Source organism: Syngnathus leptorhynchus, chromosome 9 (assembly GCF_054491065.1).
Source record: "Syngnathus leptorhynchus isolate UIUO chromosome 9, UIUO_Slep, whole genome shotgun sequence".
In the NCBI taxonomy this organism is placed as follows: domain Eukaryota; kingdom Metazoa; phylum Chordata; class Actinopteri; order Syngnathiformes; family Syngnathidae; genus Syngnathus; species Syngnathus leptorhynchus.
In genome coordinates, this window is record NC_141203.1 from 2,158,798 (window position 1) to 2,179,267 (window position 20,470).

At 44.0% G+C, this 20,470-nt stretch overlaps 1 long non-coding RNA gene across 1 annotated transcript in view; it reads left to right on the top strand.

Moving 5' to 3' along the window:
• Positions 1-19,142, top strand: part of LOC147050586 (uncharacterized) — a 29,405-nt gene extending 10,263 nt beyond the window's left edge. The window contains exon 3 of the long non-coding RNA XR_015067276.1: positions 17,233-19,142. This is a non-coding gene — a long non-coding RNA (uncharacterized LOC147050586). The remainder of the gene's footprint in view (positions 1-17,232) is intronic.
• Positions 19,143-20,470: the final 1,328 nt, after the last annotated feature.

Here is a 20,470-nt window from a genome sequence, read left to right on the forward strand (position 1 = left end):
ACTCTGTGGCTCGTGCAGCTTTAGGACTCTCGGAACACTGTCTAGTTCATATGATCCCGGCCTACAGGCAGAAACTAAAAACTTCTAAGCCTGTGGTGACGACTGTGAGGAAGTGGACAGTGGAGTCAAGGCAGGACCTTTGGTCAGGAGAGCCAGGAGGTGTTACGGGGAGAGCCTGGAGAGACACCTCTCTGCCAATCCTGATCCCTCAACAGTGTGGAAAGGTCTGCAGAGCATCACGGGCTTCAAGAAACTCACCCCCCGTCCTGTGGAGAGCCCAAGGCTTGCTAACCAGCTGAACAGGTTCTACTGCAGGTTTGATCGGTCCTCCCACACAACAGGACCTCTTGCAGCACAATCAACATACTCCCCTACCTTCACAACCGCTCTGTCCACACCTCCATCACCGCTGTTGCCTAATCTCTCTCTTGCAGAGGCCGTGCCCGCACTCCAGATCCGTGAGGAGGAAGTGCGCCAGGTGTTCCGGAGACAAAAGATCAGGAAGGCACCGGGCCCAGACGGCGTGTCACCCTCCTGCTTGAAAGTCTGTCCTGAACAGCTGGCGCCCACCTTTGCACGGATCTTCAACCGCTCCCTGGAGCTGTGTGAGGTGCCCTCGTGCTTCAAAAGCTCCACCATCGTTCCAGTGGCCAAGAAGCCCACCATCACAGGATTGAATCACTACAGACCTGTCGCTCTGACATCTGTGGTCATGAAATCTTTCGAAAGGTTGGTGCTGAACCACCTGAAGCATGTCACGGGTCCCCTGCTTGACCCCCTCCAGTTTGCCTACCGGGCAAACAGGTCGGTGGATGATGCGGTCAACATGGGACTGCACTACATCCTGCACCACCTGGACACCCCAGGAACGTACGCCAGGATCCTGTTTGTGGATTTCAGCTCGGCGTTCAACACCATCGCTCCTGACATCCTCCAACAGAAGCTCATCCAGCTCGCGGTGCCTGCCTCCACCTGTCATTGGATCTCCAGCTTCCTGACCAACAGGAGACAGCGTGTGAGGTTGGGGAGCATCACATCTGGCACCAGGACCACCAGTACTGGCGCCTCTCAGGGTTGCGTCCTCTCCACACAGCTCCTCTCTCTACACCAACGATTTCTCCTCAGGTGACTCTCCTGTGAAGCTCCTGAAGTATGCAGACGACACGACTCTCATCGGACTGATTCGGGACGGTGATGAGACTGCGTACAGACAGGAGGTGGAGCGGCTGGTCCACTGGTGCAGCCAAAATCACCTGGAGCTGAACCCGCTCAAGACCGTGGAGATGACAGTAGATTTCAGGCGAGATCCTTCAACACTTTCACCCCTCACTATCCGCAGTAATACCATACTCTCCTCAGACACCTTCAAGTTCCTGGGTACCACAATCTCGCGGGACCTGAAATGGACCGGCCACATAGACTCTGTCCGGAAGAAGGCCCAGCAGAGGCTGTACTTCCTGAGACTGCTCAAGAAGTTCAACCTGCCGCGGGAGTTGCTGAAGACTTTCTACACTGCCATCATCCAGTCTGTCCTCTGCACCTCCATCACTGTCTGGTTTGGATCAGCCTCCAAACAAGACAAGCACAGACTGCAACAAACAATCAGGACTGCAGAAAAGATCATTGGAATCAAACTCCCATCTATCCAAGACTTGTACCTGTCCAGGACCAGGAAACGTGCAAGCCATTTCTCTACAGAGCCTTCTCACCCAGGTTACAGTCTGTTTGAACTACTCCCATCCGGATGGCGATACAGAGCTCTGTACGCCAAAACCAGCAGACACAGAGACAACTTCTTCCCCCAGGCTGTTGCTCTGATGAACTCACACCACTCTTAAAGTCTCAGTCATTGCTGTGCTATAACATCCTGCTCTCCACACCTTTTTGGATTGTCTACACTGTTTGCACTATGTGTCTTCTCTGCATCTATTGCAGCCTGGTCATCCTGGAAGCAGGACCCTCCCATCTGTGGCCTCTTCTCAAGGTTTCCCACTTCCCCTAGTCGGAGATTAGAGTTATTCCTTGACCTCATGGGAGTTTAAGATCAGGGGATGGCTGAGAATATTGTCATTTGTCATTTTCACATGTCCTGAGTGTTGTTAGTCACCTAAATGTTGAACAGAGACTGTGATGTAACGAAGTCAAATTCCTTGTTTGGCACGCTCAAACATGGCGAATAAATTCTTCTTAAATCTTGAATCTTGAACATGCAAACTCCACACAGGGAGGGCCTGAGGTGGAATCAAACCCGCACCCTCTAAACTGTGAGGCAGACACGCTAACCAGTGCTCCACCGTGTCGCCTCACAATGTAACTTTTTAAATTAAATTTAAAACTCATTTAACTGAGGTTTAATGAGAAAGAGGTAATAAGTAAATACTTAATCTATTTAGAATAGTGCATTAAAAAGCACACATGCACGGACCACTACAATGTCATATCCTTGCACTGCAATGCCCATAAATGCTTGATATTTTGTGAGAAGTGAGAACATGGAGCTTGGCTATTACCGTAGGTGTTTCCAGCTATGGAAAGACAAGGTAGAGGTTAAAAATTGTACCTTCAGTGTGGGCATGCAAATACTATCGAGAGCCAGGTCTAATGATTATAAAAAATACATTAGAACTCACTGACTAAAAGCAAATATGAGTGAAAAACACTGATCACCGCCTTTGGTATAGCATTCCGTGGCCAAGAAGGGTATTCAAGAACGGAGGTACAGCACACGACGTGTAAACCCGAGCTCTTAGGTTAGGCACTTAGAGAGCTCTGAAATCGAACACTGTGAATATTTGATTCCACACATCTATCTAACCTGAGGGGTATTAAAGAAAGCAGGTTATGTGTAAACACAGAATAGATTCACCCTGAGATGAGGGGGTAAAGTGTGAATTAACTCATTCAGAAAGATAGGTAAGAGAAATCCTGAGTGATTCATGATGGTAAAGGATCCCAACCTGCTCAATCCACATTTTAAAAACAATACATTTTCAAAATGTCTTATATGCATGTCTCACAAGCAAGTCTTAAGATACTGTGGAAATAAAAATGAAGCAAGTCAGGTCAAGGGAGCATCTAATTTCAAGAAAGGCCAAAGTCAACACATGTAATCTTGCTCATTCACAACAAATGGAGTTAAAATAATGACGGAAATTCATTAATCATAACACTAACTAGTATGTTTCACACCTTACATGGGTAAATAAACAACAACTGAGATAATGATTGACTGAATTTATTGCACTACATTGTTTTAAAGTTGGATTCAAAACTCAATTCAACTCAAGATTCAAGAATTTCTTTTGGCCATGTTTGAGCGTGCCAAACAAGGAATTTGACTTTGGTACATTTCGGCCTCTTTTCAACATTTAGTTGACGAACAACACTCGGGACATGTGCGAAAAATGACAAATATTCTCAAACATCCCCTGATCTTAAACTCCCAGAAGGGCAAGGAAAAAACTCAAAACTCCGACTAGGGGAAATGAGAAACCTTGAGAAGAGACCACAGATGGGAGGATCCCTCTTCTAGGATGACCAGGCTGCAATGGATGCAGAGTGGAAACATAGTACACGATACAGACAATTCTTAAAAAGGCGCCGAGAGCAGGATGTTATTACATAGCAATGACTCTGAGACTCTAAGAGTGGTGTGAGTTCATCAGAGCGACAGCCTGGGGGAAGAAGCTGTCTCTGTGTCTGCTGGTTTTGGCGTATGAAGCTCTGTAACGCCATCCGGAGGGGAGTAGCTCGAATAGACTGCAACCTGGGTGAGAAGGGTCTGTAGAGATGTTATTTGCACGTTTCCTGGTCCTGGACAGGTAAAAGTCCTGGATAGATGAGAGGTTGATTCCAATTATCTTTTCTGTAGTCGTGATTGTCCGTTGCAGTCTGTGCTTGTCTTGTTTGGAAGCCGATCCAAACCAGACAGTGATGGAGGTGCAGAGGACAGACTGAATGATGGCAGTGTAAAAGGTCTTCAGCAGCTCCCACGGCAGGTTGAACTTCTTGAGCTGTCTCAGGAAGTAAAGCCTCTGCTGGGCCTTCTTCCGGACAGAGTCTATGTGGCTGGTCTATTTCAGGTCCCGAAAGATTGTGGTTCCCAGAAACTTGAAGGTGTCTGAGGAGAGAATAGTATTACTGCGGATAGTGAGGGGTGAAAGTGGTGAAGGGTCTCGCCTGAAGTCCACTGTCATCTCCACGGTCTTGAGCGGGTTCAGCTCCAGGTGGTTTTGGCTGCACCAGTGGACCAGCCGCTCCACCTCCTCTCTGTACGCAGTCTTATCACCGTCCCGGATCAGTCCAATGACAGTGGTGTCGTCTGCATACTTCAGGAGCTTCACAGGAGAGTCATCTGAGGAGAAATCGTTTGTGTAGAGAGAGAAGAGCAGTGGGGAGAGGACGCACCCCTGAGGGGCGCCAGATTTGGTGGTCCGGGTGTCAGATGTGATGCTTTCCAGCCTCACACGCTGTCTCCTGTTGGTCAGGAAGCTGGTGATCCACTGACAGGTGGAGGCAGGCACCGCGAGCTGGATGAGCTTCTGTTGGAGGATGTCGGAAGCAATGGCCCTGAAGTCCACAAACAGTATCCTGGCGTACGTTCCTGAGGTGTCCAGGTGGTGCAGGATGTAGGGCAGTCCCATGTTGACTGCATCATCCACCGACCTGTTTGCCCGGTAGAGAAACTGGAGGGGGTCAAGCAGGGACCCCGTGACATCCTTCAGGTGGTTCAGCACTAACCTCTCGAAATATTTCATGACCAGAGATGTCAGAGCGACAGGTCTATAGTCATTCAAACCTGTGATGGCGGGCTTCTTGGCCACTGGAACGATGGTGGAGCTCTTGAAGCACGAGGGCACCTCACACAGCTCCAGGGAACGGTTGAAGATCCATGCAAAGGTGGGTGCCAGCTGTTCAGCACAGACTTTCAAGCAGGAAGGTGACACGCCGTCTGGGCCCGGTGCCTTCCTGATCTTTTGTCTCTGGAACGTCTGGCGCACTTCCTCCTCGCGGATCTGGAGTGCGGGCACGGCCTCTGGAAGAGAGAGAGTAGGTGACAACGGTGACGGAGGTGTGTACAGAGTGGTTGTGGGGGGAGGTGAGTATGTAGATTGTGCTGCAGGAGGTCCTGTTGTGTGGAAGGACCGATCAAACCTGCAGTAGAACCTGTTTAGCTGGTTAGCAAGCCTTGGGCTCTCCATAGGACAGGGGGTTTGTTCCTTGAAGCCCGTGATGCTCTGCAGACCTTTCCACACTGTTGAGGGATCAGGATTGGCAGAGAGGTGTCTCTCCAGGCTCTCCCCGTAACACCTTCTGGCTTTCCTGACCTCTCGGTTCAGTGTGTTTCTGGTCTATGAACAGGTCCCGGTCGCCACTCCTGTAGGCCTCCTCCTTGACTTTGTGCAGCATCCTGAGGTTCGGTGTAAACCAAGGTTTGTCGTTGTTGTACGTGCAGAAGGTCTTTGTCTGCACACACAAAGAGAACTGGGGTTTGACCGTACACATCATAATTCCGAGAAGACCTTGAATGCAACTTAACCTCACACACGGGTTGACGGCAATGACAGACAAATCCGAACGAGCACCCTCAGCCACATTCGGGTCGGCCATGTGGAGACATTTTGGATTTCCGATTTAGACGACAGAGGATGTTGGTCGGGTCGTTACCCGAACGCAAGTTGTTTGTCGTATTTAATGAAACTGTTTGTAGGAAAGAGCTGTAACACGTCAAACAAGCTAGTGTATATGAGATAACATGCTGGCACCGAGCTCACTCAGTCCGGACCGTAAAACCACAACAGCAGCCAAATATTCACAACTTGCTCCGAAATCAGAGCAAGAAAAAGTTGCTAGTGAGACGGTTTTCTCGTCTGCAGTTGATATTGTAATAACAGCACAGAGATCCAGCCTCTCACCTGGGAATATAAACCAATCTTTAAATAATTGATTTTTATCCATTCTTTCTCTACCTCAGTCCAGTGTCAGAATTTTATTTTACTTAAGACAATATAGACTGGTCTTTAAAAATTGTTTTTGTTATACCTCCGACTGATTTAAAAAACTTTCACTTTTATTGTGACAAAGAAGACTGATCATCATCATCGGTTTAAAGTCTGCTTTCCAGGCGCCGCTGGTTTGGATTATAATATACATGTTTTAGTATTCTTAGTTACCGTATTTTCCGGACCAAAAAGCGAACCGGATTATAAGGCTCACCTTCAATGTACGGCCCATTTTAAAACTTTGTCCATATATAAGGCGCACCGGATTATAAGGCGCATAAAATAGAAGCTATACTGCAACAAACTGCGGTTGACTAGGGTTGCGATATGCATCCACTAGCCAATAACCAATGGGCCCTCTGTAAACAATCGCGTTTCTCAAACTATCCTATAAAATGATCAGAACTGACTGTTCGATCGAACACCTTGGTACTCCTTACCTATGTTTCCCGTCCATATCGATCCGTAAATTTACTCGAAATAGAGCAGCCGATTTTGACATGAAATAGCATCGTGCGTATATCAGCTATCACTATAGCATTAGCCACCCGCAATCTCCCATGAGTCTCAGCTCGCAGACTCCCATGAGCCTCAGCAAAGTGTAAACAATCGCGTTTCTCAAACGAGGGCTTAAAAAATGATCAGAACTGACTAAGGTTCGATCTAACACCTTGGTACTGCTTACCTATGTTTCCCTTCCGTATTGATCCGTAAATGTACTCGAAACATTAACAGAGCAGCCTATTAAAACGTGAAATAGCATCGTGGGTATAGCAGCTATAACTATAGCATTAGCCACCCGCAAACTCCCATGAGTCTCAGCTCGCAGACTCCCATGAGCCTCAGCAAAGTGTAAACAATCGCGTTTCTCAAACGAGGGCTTAAAAAATGATTAGAACTGACTAGGTTTCGATCTAACACCTTGGTACTGCTTACCTATGTTTCCCTTCCGTATTGATCCGTAAATGTACTCGAAACATTAACAGAGCAGCCTATTTTGACATGTATAATAGTATCGTGCGTATAGAAGTTATCACTATAGCATTATGGGCTCACCACCTGTAGGAGGGGCCAAAGGGGTCGGGTGCAAAGTGAGCCAAAGGCGGGGACCTTGGCAGTCCGATCCCCGGCTGCAGAGGCTGGCTCTAGGGATATGGAATGTCACCTCTCTGGCTGGAAAGGAGCCGAGCTGGTGTGTGAGGCAGAAAAGTTCAGACTAGACATAGTCGGACTTGCCTCCACACATAGTTTGGGCTCTGGTACAAGCCCTCTCGAGAGGGGCTGGATTCTCTTCCACTCTGGAGTTGCCCACGGTGAGAGACGTCGAGCAGGTGTTGGCATACTTATTCCCCCCCGGCTGGGCGCCTGCACATTGGGGTTCACCCCGGTGAGCGAGAGGGTAGCCTCCCTCCGCCTTCGGGTGGGGGGACGGGTACTGACTGTTGTTTGTGTCTATGCACCGAACGGCAGCTCAGAGTACCCACCCTTTTTGGAGTCCCTGGAGGAAGTGCTGGAGAGCGCTCCTTCTGGGGACTCCATCGTTCTACTGGGTGACTTTAATGCTCACGTGGGCAATGACAGTGAGACCTGGAAGGGCGGGATTGGGAGGAACGGCCCCTCCGATCTGAACCCGAGCGGTGTTCTATTATTGGACTTCTGTGCTTGACACGGATTTTCTATAATGAACACCATGTTCAAGCATAAGGATGTCCATGTGTGGACTTGGCACCAGGACACTCTAGGCCGCAGTTCGTTGATCGACTTTGTAGTCGTGTCATCAGATTTGAGGCCGCATGTTTTGGACACTCAGGTGAAGAGAGGGGCGGAGCTGTCAACTGATCACCACCTGGTGGTGGGTTGGCTCCGATGGTGGGGGAAGATGCCGCTCAGACCTGGCAGACCCAAACGCTCTGTGAGGGTCTGCTGGGAACGTTTGGCAGAATCCCCTGTCAGGAAGAGCTTCAACTCCCACCTCCGGCAGAGCTTTTCCCACGTCCCGGGGGAGGCAGGGGACATTGAGTCCGAGTGGACCATGTTCCGCGCCTCCATTGTTGAGGCCCCTGTGGCCGTAAGGTTGTTGGTGCCTGTCGTGGCGGCAATCTCCGAAGCCGCTGGTGGACACCGGCGATAAGGGATGCCGTCAAGCTGAAGAAGGAGTCCTATCGGGCCGTTTTGGCCTGCGGCACTCCGGAGGCAGCTGACAGGTACCGAATGGCCAAGCGGAACGCGGCTTCGGGCGTGGGAGGAGTTTGGCGAGGCCATGGAGAATGACCTCCGAACGGCTTTGAGGAAATTCTGGTCCACCATCCGGCGTCTCAGGAGGGGGAAGCAGTACACTGTCAACATTGTTTACAGTGGAGATGGTGTGCTGCTGACCTGCTGAGGGGGAATACTTTGAAGACCTCCTCAATTCCACCGACACGCCTTCCATTGTGGAAGCAGGGCCTGAAGACTCTGAGGCGGACTCTCCAATCTTGGAGGTCGAAGTCACTGAGGCAGTTAAAAAACTCCTCAGTAGCAGGGCCCCGGGGGTGGATAAGATCCACCCGGAGTTCTTAAAGGCTCTGGATGTTGTGGGGCTGTCATGGCTGACACGCCTCTACAGCATTGCGTGGACATCGGGGATGGTGCCTCTGGATTGGCAGACTGGGGTGGTGGTTCCCCTCTTTAAGAAGGGGGACCGGCGGGTGTGTTCCAATTACAGGGGAATCACACTCCTCAGCCTCCCTGGTAAGGTCTATTCAGGGGTGCTGGAGAGGAGGATCCGTCGGGAGGTCGAGCCTCGGATTCAGGAGGAGCAGTTTGGCTTTCGTCCTGGCCGTGGAACAGTGGACCACCTCTACATCCTCGGCAGGATCCTCGAGGGTGCATGGGAGTTCGCCCAACAAGTAGACGTGTTTTGTGGACTTGGAGAAGGCGTTCGATCGTGTCCCTCGGGAGGTTCTGTGGAGGGTGCTTCGGGAGTACGGGGTGCCGGGCCAACTGATAAGGGCGGTTCGGTCCCTGTATCACAGATGCCAGAGTTCGGTTCGCATTTCCGGCAGTAAGTCGGATTCCTTCCCAGTGAGGGTTGGACTCTGCCAAGGCTGCCCTTTGTCACCGATTCTGTTCATAATTTTTATGGGCAGAATTTCTAGGCGCAGCCGAGGCGTTGAGGGGGTCCGGTTTCGGGACCTCAGCATCGCGTCACTGCTTTTTGCAGATGACGTGGTGTTGTTGGCTTCTTCAGGCCGTGATCTCCAGCTCTCACTGGAGCGGTTCGCAGCCGAGTGTGAAGCGGTCGGGATGAGGGTCAGCACCTCCAAATCCGAGTCCATGGTCCTCGGTCGGAAAAGGGTGGAATGCCCTCTCCCGATCCGGGATGAGATCCTGCCCCAAGTGGAGGAGTTCAAGTATCTGGGGGTCTTGTTCATGAGTTAGGGCATGATGGAGCGCGAGATCGACAGGCGGATCGGTGCAGCGTCGGCAGTAATGCGTACTCTGTACCGGTCCGTCGTGGTGAAGAGAGAGCTGAGCCAAATGGCAAAGCTATCGATTTACCGGTCGATCTACGCTCCTACCCTCACCTATGGTCACGAGCTATGGGTCGTGACCGAAAGAACGAGATCCGGGATACAAGCGGCCGAAATGAGTTTCCTCCGCAGGGTGTCCGGGCTCTCCCTTAGAGATAGGGTGAGAAGCTCGGTCATCCGGGAGAGACTCGGAGTAGAGCCGCTGCTCCTCCACGTTGAGAGGAGCCAGGTGAGGTGGCTCGGGCATCTCATCAGGATGCCTCCTGGACGCCTCCCTGGGGAGGTGTTCCGGGCATGTCCCACCGGTAGGAGACCCCGGATGCGCTGGAGAGACTATGTCTCTCGGCTGGCCTGGGAACGCCTTGGGATCCCCCGGGATGAGCTGGATGAAGTGGCCGGGGAGAGGGAGGTCTGGGAGTCCCTCCTAAAGCTGCTGCCCCCGCGACCCGACCCCGGATAAGCGGAAGAAGATGGATGGATGGAAATTTCAGTTTTAAAGGAAAAATATTGGATCAGAACTCGAATCGGATCGGATTTGAGGTTAAAAGATCGGATCGGGATCGAAGGCCTTAAATTCTGATCGGGACATCTCTAGTTGAGTATAAAAGCTTCCTTTCTTCAGTAATATCCGTCTTGATCTCGTTCTGTCTCTTTTTTGTGTCAATTATATGTCGCTTTTTGCCTGGCAGACGAACATGGGATCAACACACCACTCTTCTCCCCAGTGACCGTGTGACTGATCACATATCCCTCCGCCCACCAAAGCGGTGCCGCACAACAGTGGTCCACAACCTTTTTAATAACGAGTGTATAAGTGTATTAGATATCACAGAAATTACTAATTATTAAGCAAAAGGGTCAGAACGGTTTAATCATTTTCCATCATTTGTTATGGGAAAAATTTTATCAGACTCCAACCAAATCGGTGACTGACCAGTTTTCTGGAACGAATTATGGTCGAAGTCAGAGGTTCTACTGTATTGAAATTATATGACATAGAAATATCAGTGGAGCAAACCTTTTTTTCCACCTCAACGATTGTAGAGTTCTTCTGCTTCAAACATTCTCCTTGCAGTTTTTTTTTTAAATGTCTAGTGCTACACATTAAAATAATTGTAGTTGTTATGGGAGAATGGGTTCTATTTATCACTTTGGCCCAAACCACAAGTCTCGATGGTCAATTGGGATTTTTGGATGAAATCCATTTGTGCGTGTGCGTGCCTGCGTGCATGCGTGCGTAAGCGTTCATATTACATTTTAAATGCAGGCACAGTCTGTCTGGTTTGTGAACATACACACCCCAAAAGATGCGCAGAAGACAGAGAGCATGTCACTGGCAACATTTGCCAAAGTAAATTATCTCATATGCACAGAGGAGCGATTCGGGAAGCAGTGCATAGGAATACATTAAGGGAAATGAGGTTGAGGCTCTTGGAGCGCATTTCACAGAGACGTCGCTAAAGATGGCGTCATGCAATTCTGTGCGGAAAGAATGAACCGTCTTTGTAGCTGATTTACTATAGTACAGGGGTGTCCAAACTTTTTGCCAGGAGGGCCAGATTTGTTAAAGTGAAGGGGCCCACGGGCCAATAGTTTTTTCGGACATTTTTTAACTCCAGAAATTTCATGCAAATACACACTGTTATAAAACAAGTTTCATTATTACAATTGTCTTTATTTTTCAAATGACAAAATAACCAAATATAAGCCACTCAGGCAGATATGAGCAACTCTAAAAAAAACGAATTCTGCCTTTCATTAATATCTGAAGAGTCAGATACCATTGGACAAACTGTATGAAATACCTTAAATTTACATGAGTTTAAAATAATTTTTGCCTCATGAACATTTTAAACAGGAGTTATAAGTAATTCAAAGTTTTCTGTTATTCTTAAAACTTAAAACAAGTGAATTTTGCTCTTGTCATTTACAATATCTTTCAGAAAGTAATAATTTGTGTTCCGGCTACAGGTTCATAACATCAACAGTATTAACATGGCCACTTTGTAGCTTGCATTAGTAATATTTACTTTTGACTCATAGCAAGAAGAATCGCAGTTGTGATGCCAGTTCAGCTTCGAGCTGCTTCACTTTATCAGCGTGGTCACTCCCTGTTAGCTTGTCGTATGCGTTAGCATGTTTAGTCTGATAGTATCTCTTTATGTTGAAATCCTTAAACAAGGCAACTGTCTCTTTACAAATTAGACTAACACAATTGCCTTGATTTTCAGTGAAGGAGTGTTGTAATTCCAATTTCTCTTGAAATCGACGGCCCTGAATGTCAACTTTCCTCGTTTTCTTCGCAGTCGCCATGGCAGAGATGAGCGGAGCGGGTAGTGCCGCCGCCTTTTGGTAATAGGAGGAATTACAGTTTCGAGTTTCATGATTTTTTTATTCCGTTTGACAGTGCAGGCTGGCCATAAATAATACATGATAAGACCGAACCTGCGGGCCGTATGAAATCTGACCTGGAGCCGGATTTGGCCCGCAGTCCGGACTTTGGACATGGCCTGGATTATGCCTTTGGTCAAGTTATTTGAAATGATTATAATAAACCTTTCTGGAATTTGAGATTTTTGTGGAAATCAACTCAAAAGTCAATTAGTATGACCTAAAAGTGTGTTGTATCAACCAAATCAGCAAGAAAGAATTTTAAAGCTTATTGTATAGTATTTTCTATGGGATTTGCTTTTACCCTCACCTATTACTACTTGGAAGGTCCCACAACATTATTCCTTTCTATGGTTTCAGAGTTCAATAAATAATTCAAAAATGTATTTGATAAATATTAAAATATTTAAATAAAAATAGTTCATACTGTTTATAACTGATTTCAAAAGAGGGCTGAATCAGGATAAATGGTTGGGTTTGGATCGGAGGTCAAATTCAGACTACAAATACTAGGATGTTTTTGTATTCATTTGTGCATGGACAGCAGCACTGTCCCAATCACAAGAGCAAGAGTGATAGCAAACAATTCACATAAAATTAAAGCTTCTTTTGGGTAAAAAAAAAAATATATATATATATAATAGAAGCTGCACATTATACACTCCAAACCCAGAAAGTATGAAAAAGATAAAGCAGCAGCCATGGACATTGGAAAGAATCCTTTCTTCTTCACAAAGATTCAGGTCCAAGATGAAAACAATATTACATATTAAAATAAAAAAAAATAAAAAACTCTTCTCCCTGCTAAGAACAGGGGAATTTCATTTTATTTTTAAATCATGATCTAGCTGTCCCTAGACAAATGAAACTGGGTGACGGTCATTTTCTAGCCATGCCGTATTCTGTGTTTGTTTGTTTGTTTGTTTGTTTAATGTAAATTGATGGTATATTTAATTGTGCCTTGACCACACTCAGATTTGCAAAGTGTCTCCAGGAATAATTCCCATATTTTTCATCTCCATGTTCAGGTTCTTGTTAGCACTAATGCCTGACTATTGGTTCAAGTTGGATTCCTTTATGCTTTATTTGACATTGCAAAGTGAGGAGTACTAAAGCGTAAACTGTGGTCTGAGGTTTTGCAATCAAAATAAAACCTTAGGCCATTGTTGGGTCTAATCCCTCTCCTTTCTGGATGAGACAATTATGTTAGTTTAAGCCGTTTGCAGATGGTCTTAGCTTACTGTCTATAATTCAAATGACTTTTTGGTGGGCAGGCAGGTGTCATCTTTGGTACACAATTGTATTCGTTAGAGGAGTGCAGCTCTACAGGTAGGAAGAAAAATTATGCTTGTACTGGAAAACGACAACAGTGCCTTGTGGTGCTATGAAAGATGCTTCTCAGTCAACACACATTCTATGGAATTTATTGGAAAACTTCACTCCTACATACTTGTGTGATTGCATTTTAAAATGCAGTTTGAAAACCTTGGGAGAAGAATCTTGGCAGCCTGCCATGTACAATTTGCCTTCAAAAGAATCTTGACATAAGTCTGTTGGAGTTCAAGAAAAAGTCACACTTTTACTATGAACTGCAGACTGAACATACTTTCAGACTATCTCCATCACATTTATGTCAATTACAGTAGTGCAAGGTCTACACTTTTCAATTTGACAAGCCAACCACGTCGTAAAATATTCTGATCTGCTAATTTCCAACGACATCTCTCAGTTTGCATAAAATATCGAAAACAAATCCTAAAATGAATGTATTTGAATGAATAAAGATAAAATAACATTTGGTTTCCTTGAGTCACAAAATAAATATGCATCTCCTCAATATGAAGGTATAATATTCTGTCCCCAGGTCAACATCAGTGTGTGATTAACAGCTTTTTACAGGAAATTGACGATTTACTGGAAGGCAGTAGCAATTTTCCGTAGAGATTAGACAAATTATAGCGGTACTTAAACGAAATAGGATAACACTCTCTCTCTTTCACATACTCAATTTGTTTTTCCTTTTCTCTTCCTCTCACAAACGCACATAAATAGACAGTTTCCGTTGGTTCCTTCACTGCCTTTTGCCTTTAAATTCTTTATATTTTTGCGACGAAGGAGTGAAAGTACACAATCTCTTTTGCGCCAACACCTTTATCATTTTCCATTCTCTCACTTTGCACTTCATAGGTCGCCTTCTTTTCTCAAACCTTTATTCCACCCCAACAATCCACCTCACACGACTGCTACCCATCCCTAAGCACTCAACCACTTGCCCCACCTTCACATATTCTTTGCTCTCCTTTTTCTGGAGTAAGTGTGCTCTCTAGTGTAAAGTATATTCACTCATCCATCCATGTATATAATTTACCTGCATTAGGGTCATGCATATATCAGCAAGATATGTATGTCGTACATGTATATGTATACATAAATAAAACAATCGATATATAGATGCGGCATTTAACAAATCCAAATCTGCAAGCCTACAGAACTACCGATATTTGCATCAATATTACATGTTGCTTGGCAGAAACACACTGTAATGTTTTTTTTTCCCTGAAGCTGCTATTATACACACTGAATATCAGGCGGCATCATTTTGTACTTTATTTATGTAAATCAGATTAACTGAAGCATTAGTCATGCCTTAAGTCTTTGCAAATAACCCAAACGGTGACAGGGAAGTTCACACATTTTGGTTCGAATTTGCAACAGGTTTACTAAATATATTCCAAAGTCTTCAACTGAGCTACCTAGTTTTAAAAATGCAATTTAGGTGTGTAACTTCAGCAGGTTTATTTTCTGGTTGTCTTTTCAAAGTTGCCTCAAGGAAGTAATGAACAATAAAGAAATATTCCATCACTTATTGACTCTGCTGACAAACTTGACATGAATACAAATTAGTGGCTGTAATGTTGGCTTCCCTAATGTTTCAGTGGCCATTAAGGAAATAAAATGTGCACAGATCTACTGTAATTTTCGGACTATAAATTGCGTTTTTTTTCATAGTTTGGGCGATTTATACTCAGGAGCGACTTATATGTGATTTTTTTCAAAAATTTTCAAAATTCAAAAATCCGCAATGTAGTGAAACCGGGATAAACGAACCACGATGTATTAAGGGATTACTGTCATTTGAACTGCAAGTGACGTCACCGGTGCCGCGCGGCGGTTGTTTACATAAAGGACAAAGGATTCAATCACAAAATAACAAAGATGACGAAGGGCCCCACGTTTGAAGGATTTAATGATTTGGAGTGACACAAGGTTTGAACAATTTATTTATGTTATAGTTATTTGATATATTTTATGTTGTGTAGCTACTTGTATATCTTTTTATCGTTACAGTTCAGTAGTTGTTGGCTCGTTGAACTCTTGTTTTGTTAAATAAAGAGCCGTTTACTATATCCACGTCTTTCCTGGTACTGATCGATGGATTTAATGATTAGGAGTGACACAGATGGTTTGATAATATTGTATTTATATGATAGTTATTTGAAATATACTTTATATATTGTTATATGGGTCTGTGGAATAATTCGAAATGCAACTTACAATGAGTCAGATGTCAGCAGCACCGCGCATATGCGGCGCATACGCGCCATTGTTTACATAAAGGACGATCGATGGATTTAATAAATTAGAGTGACACAGATGGTTTAATAAACGTGTTATTTATTTAATACTTATTTGAATAACTCAGAATGTTACGTCAGGCCCGTTCTCAGCTCCTCATTTGTGTATATGGCACGTTAGCATCCCATATCGTTTAGCCTGTTGTTGCTGGTTCATGTCTTTTCTTGGTGTTGGATTTTGACAAATAAATTTGCCCCAAAAGTGCGACTTATACTCCGGTGCGACTTATATATGGTTTTTTTTTTCACTTTATTGTGCATTTTATGGCTGATGTGATTTATACTCCAGAGCGAATTATAGTCCGAAAATTACGGTAATTTAAAAAAAGCAGTATATAGAAGAGGTTGATATTCTTACATGTCCTACAAAACAGAAACATTGAACCTACACAAAATTTCATTCAATTTCCATGTCCGTCCATCCATCCATCCATCCATCCATCCATCCATCCATCCATCCATCCATCCATCCATCCATCCATCCATCCATCTTTTAATCACATACTTATAGATTTATCACATTCAAGGAGTTTATAAAAGCATACACACGCAAAAACTGACAGACACACGCAAATGCATGCATACACAATCTCAGTACAAAATAGGATCATCCTTGTGTAATGTTGCACTCCAACACGATTCAGATTCGCAGCTGTGCTTGTGTTGAAAACTCTTCTGTCATCAAGCCTATTTAATTCTCAGCTATTGCTAAAATACTATAGTCCTATGGGTGGCTTTCTTTATTATACGCATGCATTTTATCCATCATGCTGACAGGCTTTGATGACTTAAGGGCAAAGTAAATGTGGTATCACTAACTCAAGCACTCTGAAAATACATATAATGTTCTCCACTATGTTAATGGGAATGTAAGAGGGACATCAGTGTTTGACACATATCTCATATTTTAATGAACTGTGCGTCATTTGCATTTCTACCCTTGGCAGGTCCATTCCATTTTTAATTTAATTTTGACCTTTCCATGAATTCAGACCATTTTCCAGGCAAGGATATGGAAGATGGTAATTCAAATTGAAAAAGCATCCAGACTGAAGAAGAGTTATTATTTTTTCATTTACTTTTGAATATAGATAGCCCAGAGATATACAGTCAAAAAGGCATAAAAGGACTCCTTCATGGCTCATTATGGGGAAAAAAAAATTAAACAGCAGACATTTCCAGCGATCCCACAAACTGGTGAATATTCTATCTTTCTTCCATGAAATAATGTTGAGATTACAAAAGTGATTCCTCAGTTGTCACCTTTTGGTAATTAAGTAAAGCTACATGGGAAATTGTCTGGCTCTCCAGCAGCCCTTTAGTAATTTGAGAAAGTCAGCCTTGAGGAGGTGCTTTCACAAAATCTCTCAGATCACAATGGAGAGCTCTGAAGGCAGCTGCCTATAAGTGAATACATGGCATCTGATGACCAACTGACCTGATTAAAAATTTTAACTCAACCTCTCAGAAGGCATAGCCAAAGATTATATTGCTTGTTCATGTATTGCTTGTCTTTAATTGTGCTCTGTCACTGCCGTAGAATGAAGGCTTGGTATGAAATGTGTTTGGATGCCACTGTCCTCTTGGAGCAGCTGGCTCCGAAAAGCCTTATGTGTTTGTCAGCTGGCACTCAAGCGAGGCGCACAAGCACAGTCATGCACATGTGAAAACTCTTTGTTGTGTTTGATTTAGTCTTCCTGCACGGCTGCATCTTGATTCCTTTCCATGCAAGAGGAAACATCCTCAATCCAAATTAGAGGGAAAATGAGAGGGGAAGACAAATGGAAAGAAGGACGCAGAAAGGGAAGTAATCTCCTTTTTATTGTGAAAAAAAAGGACACTTTACAAACATCCAGAATGAGGGATGGATTTGATTTTAAATTTAACCCACGAGATAATTTGTCTGTGTTTAAAGTTGATGGGTTTCCGGGAGTGTGGTGGGACAGAATGTTAACAAGGAGCTCTGATCCCTGACGACCTACAGACAAGCAACATATGACCTCTCAACCCTAGATGAGACTCATATGCATCAATCATGCAAGCTATCTTTGTTAGACATTCAATACCACATGTTGCTTCCTGTTGATTCCATCTATGCAGAAACCTTTGACCCAGAGCAGCAGAGTATACAAAAAAGCATGGGACCTTTAACGTAGATGGCAAAGGATTCAACATACATACAGCTTCCATATACCGTAATTTTTGGACTATAAGTCGCTCCAGAGTATAAGTTGCACCAGCCATAAAATGCACAATAAAGTAAAAAAAAAAAAAAAACATGTATAAGTCGCACCGGAGTATAAGTCGCACTTTTGGGCCAAATTTATTTGTCAAAATCCAACACCAAAAACAGACATGAACCAGCAACAACAGGCTAAACGATACGGTATGCTAACGTGACATATACACAAACAAGGAGCTGAGAACGGGCTTGACGTAACATTCAGAGTTATTCAAATAAGTATTACATAAATAACACGTTTATCAAACCATCTGTGTCACTCCAATTCAAATCCATCGATCATGCTTTATGTAAACAATGCCGCATATGCGCTGCATATGCTGACGTCGGACCCGTTGTAAATTGCATTTCTAATTATTCCACAGACCCATATAATGATATATAAAGTATATTTCAAATAACTATATTACAACAATATTATCAAACATCTGTGTCACTCCAAATCATTAAATCCATCGATCAAATTCCTCATTCTTTATGTCAACAATGCCGCGTGCGCTGCAGAGATCTAGTATATAACTATATTGTAGCGTTAACAAAGTACCAGGAAAGACGTGGGTTTATATAACAACAATATTATCAAACCATCTGTGTCACTCCAAACCATTAAATCCATCGATCAAATTCCTCCTCCTTCATGTCAACAATGTCGCGCACGCGCGCCGCACAGATCTAGTACATTGGAGCGTTAACAAAGTACCAGGAAAGACGTGGGTTTGGTAAACGGCTCTTTATTTAACAAGAGTTCAACGAGCTAACAACTACTGAACTTCCAGCCACGGAGGTGGAAGAGAGCTCCATAAATAGGACCGGGCGTGCGTAAAAGCCACATTCGAGCCCCATCCACCGTCCCCGGACAGCCACCCGGCCGAGCGCCGGCCCCCGACTTCCATCCACGGAGGTGAAAGAGAGCTCCATCGAGTAGGACCGGGCGTGCGTAAAAGCCATAATACTTTTTCAAACCTTCTGTGTCACTCCAAATCATGAAATCCTTCAAACTCTTTGTCCTCCGTGTCATTAACAAACAAAGCCGCTAATGATGCCGGTAGTACGTGGGGCCCTTTGTCATCTTCGTCATCCCGTGATCGAATCCTTGTTCTTTATGTAAACACCCGCCGCACCGCTAACATCACTTGAAATTCAAATTACAGCAATCCCTTGCTACATCGCGGTTCGTTTATCGCGGTTTCCCTTTTTTTTTTTTTATTTTGAAAATTTGTGAAAAAAATTCACATATAAGTCATTCCTCAGTATAAGTTGCCCCCCCACCCAAACTAAGAAAAAAAACGCGACTTATAGTCCGAAAATTACGATATTTTTTATTTAATTAAACCTTTCATGACATATTTATTTATTTAAATTTTGGGTCCTTTTTGTCGTTTTTGTCATGTCCGATATTTATATTGTTTATTTATATATTTAATTATTCATTCATACTGCTGGCAACTGAATTTCCCTGAGGATCAATAAAGTATCTACATTAAAAACAGATTGATTAATTCTGACATCAAAATACAATAAGTGAATAGGAAATGATGTAAATTTGACAAATGTTTGCAGATTTATATTTCATACAGAACCTCATTCAATCGCCGGTTTTGCCAAATTATCAAGCTCTAATTGGTTTGTCAAACACGCCTCAGTTAACTTTGCAGGCAATTCAACACTGCTTGTCCTCCTGCCAGTTTTGATTCCCCTGTTTTTGCTCCACCCTGCTTCACAAGATGGCCTGGTAGTCAGCCAGTCCTACCGTTTTCCTCAGTTTCAACCCCAGACATCAGCATCTCGTCAGGTTAAGCCTTGAAATAAACACTTTTGGGGTTTTTTCCCTGTCATACACCCTGGAACTGGGTCTAGCTATAGTAGCTCTTCAATCATAAGAACAGGGATGAAATCATGACAGGTATACAAAGGATGCATACTCAATAGCACAGCTGTCATGTGTCACACTCAAGATATAGGGCACAGAGCCCAATAATCTGAAGGTTTTTTTTTTATGCAACTTGCTAAAAATGTCCAATTGCCCAACCTAACCCAAATCCTGTCTAAATTTTAAACATGTTTTTCTTACCAAATCACTTAATATAACATGAACAATATTTTCTTGTCAAATCTCTTATTAATATAAACTGAACAGTAGTTGAAACAAACTGTTTTCCTAGACTTGTGAATTCACAATATTAAATATTTAAACATTAAAATTTCGTTTGTTGAGTGTTTGTAATATATGATGCTTTTATACATTCATAACCTATGGATCCATAGTCATAACAGCACTTTACGATATACCCACTATTCGGTACAACTAAAAATATATGATAAATATTACACCTCACATGCGCTTCTAGCTTAAGCTGCTTCAGTATATTCCTGCTATTCCCATAGTAATTTTGCTCTTGAGGTTCCCTCCATGTGATTTGAATTTGTTTCACATCGGGATAAAGAAATATAAAATCCATGTTTATTTAATACATGGAGTAGTCCCCTCCCGCTGAAAGGATGAATTCTTCCCCATCAGCAGAGGTGCTGTGAGCATCACAGATCAAACAGTCTAACTTTAACTTCCTTGTTTATTTAAATCTCGGGATGGGCCACTTGTACACCACACATTTTCGAAAATTTACCCTCATGCCTTGCTCTTAAGTACAAACGTTTTTCTGAGAAGTTATACGACCAATTGGGAGCAAT